The 14,850-nt window shown below is 36.6% G+C and overlaps 1 protein-coding gene across 2 annotated transcripts in view; it reads right to left on the bottom strand.

Moving 5' to 3' along the window:
* LOC127865074 (E3 ubiquitin-protein ligase UBR4-like) overlaps positions 1 to 14,850 on the bottom strand; it is a 171,075-nt gene that overhangs the window by 125,505 nt on the left and 30,720 nt on the right. Inside the window, exons 1-3 of one of the 2 annotated variants that reach the window (XR_008042472.1) lie at positions 9,937 to 9,963; positions 9,179 to 9,288; positions 1,796 to 1,882 (exon numbers count right to left, since the gene is read on the bottom strand). The gene's annotated coding sequence lies outside the window, so the exon portion shown is untranslated. Of the gene's footprint in view, positions 1 to 1,795; positions 1,883 to 9,178; positions 9,289 to 9,936; positions 9,964 to 10,806 lie in introns of those variants that run through there. The other variant, XR_008042473.1, reaches the window with a different exon arrangement.

The raw sequence follows: 14,850 nt of genomic DNA, 5'->3' as shown, positions 1-14,850 counted from the left end.
CCTGCCTCAGTTGCAAACATTGATCAAATAAAGCAGGGTCGGATAAACTAGTTGATATCCGGCAGTACATCACGTGTCGTCACCTAACCGTAAGTATGTATTCATACGCGCCGATTAACATGTTATAATATTTGACCTTTGAAATTTATTGGGACGCATCATGAAAGTTATCGTAATATTATATATCATCATTTTTATCTTCTTAAAAATATATTACCGAACCATATCATGTTCATTTACTTGATAACGCAAATTATGACGTATCTAGTGTGACGTCATTTCTCTGACAAAACATACTAGATGAATATCTAGTTTCTCTCAGGATTTTAGGGACAACAATTTTGACATGGTGGTTTTAAACAGTATTTTTTAATATTTTAAAGCATCGAACGAATCATAAACGATTTTCGGAGTGTGTTTGTCATTCATAAGTGTTAACTTCGATAGGAATAAAATAATTCGCTACGACAGGATTACGGTTTCGTTAATCGGGTTTTGGGTCAGAATGGTTAGCATTCGATACAAACGCTATCAAAAAAGAGTGTGGTTTAAAATACATTGCGATAAAAGAGATGGAAAAACAGAAAATGGATTCCGACAAAGGAGATGGAAGAACAGACAATGAATGTGTATATCGTTGTACATTTATTGTTATAAGCAATGGATTAAAGTTGTCATTAAGGTAAATAAAATTTAGTTTTTGTTTTGCTGATGCATTTTGATTTCATTTTTTTACCAAGAAAAATATCACATTCTCGATTCGTTTTTTATTTCTTCTCTTAATAGTTTCGATAGGAAAGTATTAAAAGGAACAGTTTAATGTGGAACTATTTTTAGCGTGACACAATCGGTAGTTATTCGGTCGTAAGGAATGTAGGAGGCCCGACAAGAATAATTATATTGTTATGTAAATTAATCATTTGTCTTTGATAAAATGTGTCAACGGCATGAAGCAGGATAAATCGAATACATGGTTGGTGCCGAGATGGAGAAAGTTTATCCGGTTCGGCCCGAAAAAGAAAAAAAGGGCTCGCTAAAGCTCGCCCTATTTTCTTTTTCTAAGCCTCACCGGATAAACTTTCTCCATCTCGGCACCAACCATGTTTTCTCTATACAACCCCCCAAAATTGCATGTCCTAACATGTAACCAGTTACAAATAGAGTATGACACAGACATGATGAATACCACTGACGCTGGTATATGTCAAATTTTGCAACCTTTATAAACATGTTGTTCAAATCAAAAGATAATGAAGGAAAATTACTTATGCTTTTTTTTCCTAGGATAATGAAATTTGCATAATTTTATACACAAAATCATGTAGTTTGGTTTACACACATTTAAATGTTTTATGCCAAAAGCAGCAATTCCTCTGACAAGTCTGTGTGTACTGTACATGTACTAAATCATAACAAAACAATAAATTTGTACACACCTTAATAAGGTTATGAGCAGGAACAGGAACAATTCATGTAACAATATGATGTGTATAGTCAAACCCAATTGGCACAAATCTTCAACCCAATAGGCACAAATCTTGTTTAATTAGTTTCAATTCTGAATGGTTTGATACCTTTCGATCTTGTTTCTTGATGAATGGTGTGCTCTGGCACAAATCTAGTTTAATCAGTAACAATTTTGAATGGCGTTCCTTCTGAACTTGTTTTTTGACGAATGGGGTGCCCTTGAAAAAATCTTGTATAATCAGTCTCAATTATGAATGTTTTTCCTTTCCAACTTGTTTCTTGACAAACGGTGTGCTGTGATATATTGTTTAATCAGTGAATGGTTTACCTTTCAAACTAGTTTCTTGACGAATGGCGTACGCTTGGTCATCAAATACTCAGCCACACTGGACACACTGTCTCCAATCTTCTTCAGCTGAAATGAGTAGTATTTGAGTGGCATTTGGAGTTTTTCTTATTCTTAAACTAAATAAATCAATATGTTTGTTGGACTGACTAGTTTTGTTAAGTATGTTTAGCTATCTGAACAAATGAACACATTTAAATATGTGTATTTGATAAATGGACGATCTTTATTATTCTATTTCTTTTTTTCTTGTGATGTTGATCTGAATATTTGACATTGTCTAATTGCTAAACAATAAGTTTACTACTATGCCCCTGGCTCTTGAAGAACCTCGTTAGACACGTGTCAATGATGACGTCATTCCCCCACATGAGAAAATATGTGGTGTGTACATTGGAGATTTGATTGATTATATATTGATTGCTTAAAAATTTTGTAATGCAATTACCTGCTGGTTAGTTGGTGTAATAAAGGAAAATGATTTTTGTACATCAAAGGCTTTTCCAAGCAGAATACAATCAGAAACAAGAATATCAGTGAAACTGATGGATGCTCCCAGATGATGCGCTTTGTCAATCTATGTGTTAAGCAATAAAAGTCCCCTACTGGCTCCACCATTGTCAGAAATTCCAGATTTTTTATATATATATTTGTTGCAATAGCAACCAAATTTTTTTATTTAGGAACAACATGAAATAACGTGCATAATGTCCATATTGCCATCAATCCATGTTTCAAGTTTCATGAAAAATATTAAGAACTTTAAGTTATTGCAGGATCCAGAAAACCACCATTTTCAGCAGTATTTCTAGTCTATTTTTTGCCATAGCAACCAGAATTTTTTTACGTCGGAACGAAATGAAATGATGTGCATAATGTCCATATTGCCATCTATCCATTTTCAAGTTCAATGAAAAAATATTAAGAACTTTAAAAGTTTCACGATGATTAGGCAAAAAAAGCGACTTCTAAAAAGTTCGATCATAAGGTTTCTCTCTAGTCACATAAGGAAAACTGCCCCACCTCCCTGGCGGCCATGTTTTTTTACCGATCAGGACCATTTGCAAACTTATCTGAGATATATATAAAACCAATCTTTTCACCAAGGTTCATGATGATTGGGCAAAAAATGTGACTTCTAGAGTGTTCACAAGCTTTTTTACTATATAAATATAAGAAAACTGCACCCTCAGATAACAAGATGTGTTTGTGAAGCACAATGTCCCCCTATATGACGTTTGACCTTGTAGGATGACCTTGACCCGTCACCACTCAAAATGTGCAGCTCCATGAGATACACATGCATTTCAAATATAAAATTGCTAGCTTCAACATTGCAGAAGTGACATTACATGAGCAATTTTGACACATATATTTGACCTTGAAGGATGACCTTGACCTTTCACCACTAAAAAGTGTGCAGCTCCATGAGATACACATGCATGCCAAATATCAAGTTGCTATCTTCAATATTGCAAAAGTATTCATAAAATTAGCGATTTGGGCCACATATATTTGACCTCTGACCTTGAAGGATGACCTTGACCTTTCACCACTCAAAATGTGCAGCTCCATGAGATACACATGCATGCCAAATATCAAGTTGCTATCTTAGAATATTGAAATACTGCAAAAGTGTACATTAAATGAGCGATTTTGACCCATATTTGACCTTTGACCTTGAAGGATGACCTTGACCTTTCACCACTCAAAATGTGCAGCTCCATGAGATACATATGCATGCCAAATACAAGTTCCTATCTTCAATATTGCAAAAGTTATTGCAAATGTTTAAGTTGGCGCAAACCAACCAACAGACAGGGCAAAAACAATATGTCCCCCACTACTATAGTGGGGGACATAAAAAAGCACCGCCCACTGGCAGCCATGTTTTTTCACCGATCAAGACCATTTTCGAACTTGCCCAAGATATCAAGAAAACAAATGTTTGACCTACTTTCATGATGATTGGGCATAAATTGTGACTTCTAGAGAGTATACAAGGTTTCTCTATAGCCAAAAAAGGAAAACTGCCCCGCCCACTGGTAAGGGTGTCACGTTTAAATGTTTTAACGGTCGCGTTTCGTGTTTTGCTCAAAAACGTTTACAAAAACAGTAAATGTTTAAACGCCAGTCAATATCAATATCATCCATTTTAGTTCATTACGTTACGACGTTGCAAAGCTGTTGAAAAGACTCGTATTTGTATCATGTACGCCAGATGTCCCTTATTCACAGTACCGTAAACATGTCAATACACCATGTACGGACTACATGTCTTGAATATTTAACCCGCGTCGGCACAAAATACTCGCGAAAATGTTCCCGCCATTTGTTGCATGAGCATGCTCCGAATTGTCATAAACATTCCACGCGTGTCGGCACAACAGAGAGCTCATTTCTGATGCAGCCAATTTGATGAACATATACTCGTTTTGATGTAAATCTTGTTAAATAAAACAATTGCAAATTTTAAACAGGTTTACTCTTATTGAATAAATTAGGTTCAATATTAATTTGTTTTTGTTACACAATATTACGGCATTTAAGTAGATAAAGTATAACCCAAAGATTAGACAATGACGAGAACAGCTGGTTTTAATATGACGTCATAACTTCCGTACAATGTAAATAATTACTACGTTCAGTTTGAAAACGCGATGGCACCCATGCTTTTAAAACAAACATATGGATACCGTTTAAACGGTAACGTTTCGTTTATTTAATTTCGTTTAAACATTTAGTAAAATCTGTAAACTTGACAGCCTTACCCACTGGCGGCCATGTTTTTCAACGGACCAGAACCACTTTTGAACTTAACCAACTAATCATTAAGGCAAACATTTTGACAAAGCTACATGATGATTGGGCATGAAATGTGACTTCTACAGTGTTTAAAAGGTTTTTTCTTCTTTTTTACCTTGTGACCTAGTTTTTGACCCAGCATGACCCAGTTTCCAAGTCAATCGAGATATCATTGGGACAAATCTTCTGACTCAGTTTCATGAAGATCGGACAATAAATGTGGCCTCTACAGTGTTTACAAACAAATGTGGACGGACGCACGACGGACGGACGTACAACGGACAAAGACCGGTCACAAAAGCTCAATTGAGCAATCAAGTAAGCTAAAATGTTGCCATCTCGTATTAAATCACTTCAGGAATAAAGCAAGCATACTTAAAAGTGTATTCTACAAGTTTAATGAAGTACACTAAATATGCATTAAATTGTCAACAGTGAATGCCTTCACAATTAAGCAATAAAAGGAATAAGAAATGTGTTTGTCAGAAGCACATCCTTCTGCGCCGCTTTGAATTAGTATTTTTGACATTTGACCTTGAAGGATGACCTTGACCTTTTACCACTCAAAATGTGCAGCTCCATGAGATACACATGCATGCCAAATATGAAGTAGCTATCTTCAATATAGCAAAAGTTATTGCAAAATATTAAAGTTGGCACAAACAGACCAACAGACAGACAGACAGGGCAAAAACAATATGTCCCCCACTATAGTGATGGGGGACATAAAAATCACCTTCCCCACTGGTTGCCATGTTTTTCAACAAACCTAAGCCATTTTTTGAATTTTTCAGCTGAAATATCATTAGCACAAAATTGAAATCCTGATCAAGTTTCATGACATTGGACTAATAATGTGACATCTAGAGCGTTAACAAGGTTTCACTCTAGCCATGTAAGGAAAATGTACCTGATACGGCAGGCGGAGGGCCATTTCAGTGAGGAGCTGTGGGTAGTCCTCAAACACATCATAAGCATGACCCCGTACATACTGACGGAGGAAGATTGGGCACATGTCCAGAGGTGGGGACGTGGGGTGGGGCTTTGCCCTCTCCTCCTGAAACAGAAATGGACATGAGTAAAAAGGATAATGTTTACTCTTAACAACTGAGTTATTCATTTTGAAGCAACTGTATTGACTTATTGTATTGTTAAGACTTTTCTTACTAGATTCAAGTTTTATAGGCTTCATTTCCAAAGTTAAGACAGTGATGAGCAGCAAAAAGCATAAAACCTGCAAGTAACTTGCAGGCTGTTCTGGTTTTATGCTGTTATCATTAAGCCATTTTGACTTTGCTTAAGAGCGGGTTAGGGCTAAGTCCATGCAATTCATACTAGCTAGCTATTGATGGGCCCCAGATTGGATATCAACTTGGGCATTATTTTGCAGTGCACCCCCCCCCCCCCCCTGAAAAAAAGGTTAAATAAGTAAAAAGTCCAGAAGTTTCTCTAGATATTGCAAATAATTGTTCAACTCTAAGCTAAAAAGTTCAAATGCCTACACAGTTAGGATGCAGGATTGAAAGGAAAACACTTGATTGTTCAAAAGCTGGGAGCCAAGATGTAAGAATGCCTACCTCAGCTGGGTTGAAGTTCCTTCAGTACGGCAGCAGGTTTCTCAGGATGATCAGGCAATACGGGATTGCTCCGTTAGACACTAGCATGGTGGCCGAGATGTTGCTGATAAACGATGACGACTGAAATAAAACATGATTACAATATACTCTCTTATACAGCTAACAAGAATCATTACAAATAATATGTGACTGACATAAAAATCATTGATCCATCTGCTTGAAGCAGATGTTCATAATGCAACAGAAAGACTGAAATAAGGAATCATTAAAAACATTACAGATTGATGCCCTTTAGGGGCTCATTAGCCTTATACAATTTATAATTTCATTTACAAAAACATGTTAATGCTTACTTGTAGGCAACTTAAGACATTAAAGCAATTAATTGCAAGTAGGCATTAGCACACAAGTTCCATGCAAGTGTGGTGGATAAGAGAAATCATATTGTTTTTTGTTCACAGCATTTTTTTTTTAAATAAAATATTTCTTTTCAAAACAAGAAATATTGCGTTGCTAAGAAATCCAGTGTTTAACATTTTCCTTATTAATTTACTTCAAGCAATGTCTGTACATGGGCAACCAATACACACAATGTAAGAACAATACCTCAATCCTACTCGAGCTATTGGACAGAAAGTGTTCTACTATTTAGGGTTACTGGGATTAAGATCTACTATCAAAAAGCCCCAAATGAAATATCAAGTGGTGAAATCTGCCATTAAAATAGTTTTTGAGTGAAAATAGTTTTTCTATTTTTATAAGCTGAAACCTTGACCATGACCTACCGGCCTAAAATACAATCCTCAGCTATGTATGCATGTTAGCTTCCTACACACACACAATTTCAATGCTAGGTCTCAAATCAAGCTAGCTTTATCCAAAGTCTGATCAAGATTGGTAAATTCAAACCAAAAGTATTGACCGGAAACCACCTCTTTGAAGAAGCCCTACAAAAATAGGTGACATTACAGATCATACATACATGTGTTGAAGCCCCATTATCCGGTGATTTGATTTGACAAATTGAGATATTAACTAGACTATTGCCAAGCAATATATGTCCCCTACTGGCTACATCATTTTTAGAATATATTTTTTTGGTTGCCATAGCAACCAGAATTTTAGACGTTCGAACAAAATGAAATGACCTGCATAATGTCAATATTGCCATCCATTCATGTTTCAAGTTTAATGAAAAAATATGTGAGAATTTCAAGTGCACGCATTTTAGCCCACTGGGCTAAAATCGCATGGGGAGTCATAATTCTTATAATCCATGCATTACACTTTTGCTATTTTCTATTTTGTATATGGCTAAAAACAATTGTATGCTTTAGAGCTAATACATGTTGCTGCTGTAGATGTTGTAGTATTATAATTCATTTATGGCAGATCTAAAGGTCGTCGTTCCTTTTGTTTCTTCCAGACGTCTGTTGTCTGACCGCTTTTCATATACAATTAACATAAGTATTAATTAAAATTTGAACAAATTGTATAGACAATTTCTTCCCATTTAAAACAAAAGTTTAATATTTGAAAATAAACTTTCTTAAAAACAAAAATTGTATGTTCGAAAAAGCATAGGTTAACCGTTTATTGGTACATGTTGTTGTAAACACACCGCATGCGTTCCTTTAATTTTTGTTTTGGTTAATAAAAAATGTTCCATATGAAAACAAGTTGACATTTGCATTTACGGTTGACATGTTTGAAACTTTGATTAAAATTTTTCTTCTGCGAGCACAACATATCATGTAAGTTATCTTAATTTGCTCATTGTAGATATATTGACGATCTATTTATGTTAATTCATGCCAGAAAATAGTTTATGTTGCTAATTTTACCAATAAATCAGCGCCCGGAATCCAGGCGGTAAAATTTCTATGGTAAATTGTGTTACCAGTTGCAACTCCCAGCGACCTGGAGGGTCAATATAGCTGGGAGTTGTATTATTGCAACTAAAAACATAGCCAAATTTTCAATTTTCTAAGTATAAAAAGGGCACATTATTCTATCAAAATGCACGCCAGAGTTATCTTACTTTGCTTGCCCAGTCCCATCATGATAGAAAGTAAGTGTACCAAGTTTGAATGCAATAGCTTTGATACTTTATGAAAAAAGTGGACCTAAACACAAAACTTAACCGGACGCTGACGCAGACACCGACACCAAGGCGATGACAATAGCTCATTTTTTTTACAAAAAAATAGATGAGCTAACAAGGGGTTTGTAAAACATGCATTCCCCCATATGGACTGTCAGTTGTAGTGGCAGCCATTGTGTGAATGCGTTTTTTGGCATTGTGACCTTGACCTTTGACCTGGTGACCTGAAAATCAATAGGGGTCATCTACAAGTCATTATCAATGTACCTATGAAGTTTCATGATCCTAGGCGTATGCTTTCTTGAGTAATCATACCTAATATGAAGGTTATATCTCAAGGGACATAGCAGTTATGAGCATTTTTCGAAACCTAAACGCAGATTTCGAAACCTAAACGCAGACCCTAGGTTCAAGGTCTAGGTCACAGGGTTCTGATTTTGTGTGCGTATGGAAAGGCCTTGTCCATATACACATGCATACCAAATATGAAGGTTATATCTCAAGGGACATAGAAGTTATGAGCATTTTTGAAACCTAAACGCAGAATTCAAAACCTAAAGGCAGACCCGAAGTTCAAGATCAAGGTCACAGCGGTGAAAAATTGTGTGCGTATGGAACGGTCTTGTCCATATACACATGCACACCAAATATGAAGGTTAAATCTCAAGGGACATAGAAGTTATGAGCATTTTTTGAAACCTAAGCGCAAAGTGTGAAGGAAAGACGGACAGATGGACGGACAGTCCGATCACTTTATGCCCCCTTTTCTTCGAAAGGGGGCATAAAAACGTTGGTAAAGGGCATTATTTGGATCAATTAAAGTAATGATTCTGATGATATTTAAAGAATACTTAACAAAGGTAATATACAAAAACTCACCACAATTTCCATGTCCATATCTTCTTCCTCATTGTTATCGGGAGCCTCACATATTGGGAGAGACTGAACAGCAGTTGCCTCTGGCTTACTGTCCTTCACTTCTCCTTCTTCTTCTTAAAAGGCAATTATTTTGTAAAAAAAACAGAACAAAGGGCTTTTTTAATGTCACAAATGTAGCTGGTTGATAATTTCCTACTTAGATTCTTATTTTGACACTTTAATAGTCCCATAGAAAATAGTCAATGTAAGACCTTTCTTAAAAGGTTAAAGTTGTAAAGCCTTCTTTTCGAACCCTAACATAATTATGTGCAGCATAAATTTATAAAATCTGAACAGACTCGGAAGCATTTGCAGGCTATGCTAATTTTATTCTGGTTGTAAATAGCTATTTTCACTTGATTCAGAGTCAGAAAGGGTACCGTAAACACATATTGATAGTTTACCATAATTATATCTACCTGCTAGAACAGTGATAACAATAAGCATGACTCATAAACAAATGACCCCTAAAATTTGTGGTGGACCCATTAATTTAAAGCCACAGTTGCTTAGTAGATATGGCGTCTGCCTAGCCATCACAGAGTCAATGGTTCTATCCCAACTGTGGGAGCGTTCTTTAGTACTCCCTAAAAAACACCAAGTACTTGTTCTACCCAGAAAACAGATTCCACAGCGTTTCAATAACCCATAGGCTTTCAATGCCATCAAGCTAACATTATATAGGTTTAAACTAAATTTTCTAAGCAAGCTGCCCCTACCTGGAGAATGGCACTGTGGGGGTGACGGGATTAACACCCTCTTCCTCCTCTTGCCCTCGGCCTCAGAGCACGTATCAAAGCCTGCTTGCATGCGAAGCTCACAAACGAGTCTCTGTCGAGGAAAAGACGGGCGTACAGCTTGCTGGCGAAGATAACATGGTCAAGGTCGCTGACCGTGAAGGTGTGAATGATCTCCATGATTGCGCACACTGTTGCTACCACATGGGCCAGTCCTGAGGGATTGAGAAATGTTTCTAACTACAGACAAACTGACTTATAGAGGCACATAATGTAAAGCCTCATATTGGTAAGCAAACGATTGAAAATGATTTGGTGTTAAGATGTGTCTTATTGCATACAGAATGACTTATACATGGGTCAGTCCTAAAGGCTTGAGAATGACTTGATATAATAAACAAGCAAATTCGTTGAATTAATATCCCCTGCCAATATGCTTCTGGACACAAAAGTATTATATTGACACTCAAAAAGCATTTTCTCAAGATACAAAGGGCCATAACTCCGTTATTAACAGACAGAGTACAATGCCATTTGGCGTGCATTATCCTCTTATCCATATATATATTCATACTAAGTTTCAATGAAATCCGCCAAAACACTTCCAAGATATGGCTCCGGACACACAAAAAAGCATTCTTTCAAGATACAAAAGTGTTATTAACTGATGGTGTACAATGCACTTTCAAGATTTGGCTCCAGACACAAAAGTGCCGGACGGACGGAAAGGCGGATGGATGGACAACGCCAAAACAATATCCCTCCGCCTATGGCGAGGAATAACAATGTGTTTACTGAGTTCCATGTGGGCTAGTCCTAGACCATTTATGATTTTTTGATAGAACGACATACCGGGCAGGCATACAGGAGCCAGCATGGGATTGGCATGCCTCGCAGCCAGCAATCTCCAGAAGGCTGGCATCATCTGGGATACGAAGTGACATCGCTCACTGCTCTCCAGGTGTCCCACAATGGCTGGTGTTGGCTCTGGTTTCTCTAGGTCAACAACTTTTAGGACTGGAATCAAGCGAAAAAGGACACATAATTATTTGATTTAAACAAATGACTGCAACATAAAAACAAGACCTGTTTCAAGACTGAATCATAGTTGTGGCTTCTGAAGTGGCAACAGGTTTTTCTAAGATTTGACCCGATGACCTAGTTTTTGGACACACTTGACCCAGATTCAAACTTGGCCTAAGAGTAGGCCATTACACAATTGCTAGCTCTTTTTTATGTAAATCCTAGTAAATTTAACCAATACTAAAATCTTCCCCAAACAAACTACTTAAGGCAGTAGGTGCCTAAAGAGATCAGGAATAGTGGGTCGATATCGCCATATTCGGAAAACGTTTCGGCTATAAGCGGTTATCTGCGGCAAAGTCCAGAAATTATACTAAATACACAAAATAATTTTGTATTTTTTATTTAAGAGTTAAATATGCTTATCTCTTTAAGATTCAATGACTATCAAAATAATATTCCGTGACAAAATGAAAGCCTGGAATAAAAGCGGGCGATTTGCAAAATTGAAAAAGAAGCAGACACTGACCGACAACGTTGTGTACAATCACAATTATTCATTTACCAAGCTCTGCGATGGAGATCAGTGTGAAAATGACGCATGTAAAAGCGGTTCGCATTTGCAAAGTGGCGTGAAAGGCGTTAGCAGAAGTGGGTGGAGGGAGGGGAGACGATTGATTGAGTGGAGGTTTAGCTGAAAAAATGTACAGTATTGTCAGTTTTGTAATCTGGGACTCATTTTTTTGACAATAAATAACATTGTTGGCAAACTACAAAATGGCCTCAATGGTTATTTGTATGTTGTTCGAGAAAATCCTGACTGAAGAGAAGTCAACCGTGTTGCTTATAGAAAGCAGTACCATCTCAAGACCAGGGGAATGCCATGCTTTGACGTAAATACCAAGCTTGTAACAGGTATGCATGTCTTCATTTTTCAACCGGCCATTCAAATCATGTTTAATCATTTTACAATTGGCATTGATCTTTGGACTTCTTACACATTTTAAGACCCATTCCTATTCCAAGTGTCATTCCCAGTGGATATATGTTTATTGTGTAATATATAAGGAAACATTCCAGTGTCCATCATATTCAGTTTTCAAATTTAGTTTCACATTTGTGTTGTTTAATCCAATAGATTGATAATTCATGTTGTTTAATAATGTGATGATGATACAAATGGATTCTATGAAATAACCTAGTCATTATGATTATGAAGTAACTATGACTCGCTTGGTCATTGTCGTCTCGAGTACTACTTACATGTTCCACGGGTACTTTTAAGTATACTAACATGTACCCTGGGTACAGTAAATATACTTAAACGCACCAGGGAATTGTATTGCTCTATATTATCGAAACCCATACTCAAAAAACCATTTTGATAAGTTTTTTTAAAGAGAAGTTTTTTTAAGATAAACAATATAGTTTTACTGTAATCAATAGCGCGTTTTAGGGCATCGGATTTTGGGCGGGAATACAACTCAGGTACAGTCTAATATTGACCGGGTATGTTTAAGTATATTTACCGTACCCGGGGTAAATGTAAGTTTATTTAAAAGTACCCGGGGTACCTGAGCAGACAATGACCAATCGAGCGTAACTATGGCCTTATTTTTTTTTGCATGTTCTTTTCAGGTAAATAACTTCGCACCACTCTAAGAATGAAGCCTATTTCAAATAAAAATCTAAAGAAGATGGAGGCTCTTGCTGGGTAGGCAATTCTGAAAATCTAAACTGAGGTGTCTAACAAGGCTGCCATTGATGCTTATGAGAAAGAAATGGAATAAGTGTTAAAACTAACTTTAAATACAATGTAATTGACTATATGGGTGCCAAATTTTAGTATTTTTTTCTCATCATCTGTCTTCTTAATTCCTTTTCCAGATGAACATGAAACATACCGGTACTAATTATAATTGTTTTATAAAAGGGACTGTTTTCAGAGTTTGGCAAAATTACAATTTTTAAAGGATTTTTATTTGAAACTCATGGTAGGCTGCCAGGCACGTTATTAAACAAAAATATCAGTGAAACTGATGGATGCTCCTCGATGATGCACTTTGTCAATGTATGTGTTAATAAACACCTAAAAAATCTATTATTAGCCTTGGTGACCTTGACCCAGTGACCTCAAACCTCATCAAAAGGTAGAGGTCCATGCAAGGTACCTACATGCCAAATATGAAAGCGATTGGTAAAGTATTGAAGGCGCTATGAGAAACAGTAGCAAAAGTGTGACGGAAGGAAGTCTATTATTAGCCTCGGTGACCTTGACCCCAGTGACCTCAAACCTCATTAAAAGGTAGAGGTCCATGCAAGGTACCAACATGCTAAATATGAAAGCGATTGGTAAAGTATTGAAGGCGCTATGAGAAACGGTAGCAAAAGTGTGACGAAAAGAAGTCTATTATTAGCCTCGGTGACCTTGACCTTGAACCCAGTGACCTCAAACCTCATCAAAAGGTAGAGGTTCATGCAAGGTACCTACATGCCAAATATGAAAGCGATTGGTAAAGTATTGAAGGCGCTATAAGTAACAGTAGCAAAAGTGTGACGGAAGTAAGGAAGTAAGTAAGTAAGAAGTAAGGAAGGACAAACTGGCAACTATATGCTCCGCCGAAATTCATTTCGGGGAGCATACAAAATATATTTGTCATTGTTATTATAACTATTAAAATCTATTCCAAATATAACAGATTTCTGCCTTACATTTGAAGACGGGTTTTAATTTCTCGAAATATGTGAATCCAATTTCTTCCAAAGCTCAGAAAAGTGACTGGCATCTCTGTCAATGTTCATAGCAACATGCGTGTAAAATGGTGGAAGTGTTGATAGTGTCTCATTTAAAACTTGACAGTCTGACACACAAACCGGAGGATCTAGTGAAACATGTTTTCCAGGCAACATACATTGCCCATGATGGCCCACAGCTTTACTGTGACTGCAATCCATAATTCAGTTTGTTTCAGACATGAAAAGGCAAAGAACATTAGATTGTTAGACGTGATGTTGCATGATGGAATTCTAAAGCGACCAACATTGCGGGATCTTGACACGGCCTTGTGTCATTTGAAAGCCATATTTTCTTAAGGATGCTTTCATTGCTTAAAACAATGAAGGACTACCAAGAGTCACACATGCAAAAAATATTTCATCTGAAGTGGTCCCTAAATTCGGTCAGTTTTTCAGTGACAAAAAGTGACGGAATGAGAAAATATGGCTTCCAAATGACACACCTCCAGTCAAAATGACACAATGACTTAATACTGATGCTTAATAATGTTACATCTTGTTGTCATTAATCTGGATGGTTTTTATTTAAATATATGTTGTATATTATTGTGCTAAATGTAAGTAAAATTATAACTTATCCATCTTAATGCTAGGTAATATTTGGAAAACTTTGACATTTTGTGGTGAACTGCGGCTGTATTTATATGTTGCCTTTTGACTTTAGGTGATGTTAAGATTGTAAAATTAATGTATTATTATATCAGTATTAAGCAAAATTTAGCTACATTTTTTCATATGTCAGGGTTTATAACTGTAGCTTTAAATAAGCAACTAGAAAATAAAACAAGAACTGTCACCATAGGATGACATATGCCCCCTATAAACGCTTGATAGAAGTTATAGCATTTTTCGAAACCTAAATGCAGATTTCGAAACCAAAACGCCGACCCTAAGTTCAAGGTCAAGGTCACAGGGGTCCAAAAAAAATTGCGCATGGAAAGGCCTTGTCCATGTACACATGCATACCAAATATGAAGGTTATATCTCAAGGGACATAGAAGTTATGAGCAATTTTCAAAACCAAAACGCAGATTTCAAAACCTAAACGCAAACCCAAAGTTCAAGGTCAAGGACACA

Source organism: Dreissena polymorpha, chromosome 1 (assembly GCF_020536995.1).
Source record: "Dreissena polymorpha isolate Duluth1 chromosome 1, UMN_Dpol_1.0, whole genome shotgun sequence".
In the NCBI taxonomy this organism is placed as follows: domain Eukaryota; kingdom Metazoa; phylum Mollusca; class Bivalvia; order Myida; family Dreissenidae; genus Dreissena; species Dreissena polymorpha.
Note: the sequence above shows the minus strand (reverse complement) of the source record. Positions and strands in the feature narration are given on the sequence as shown.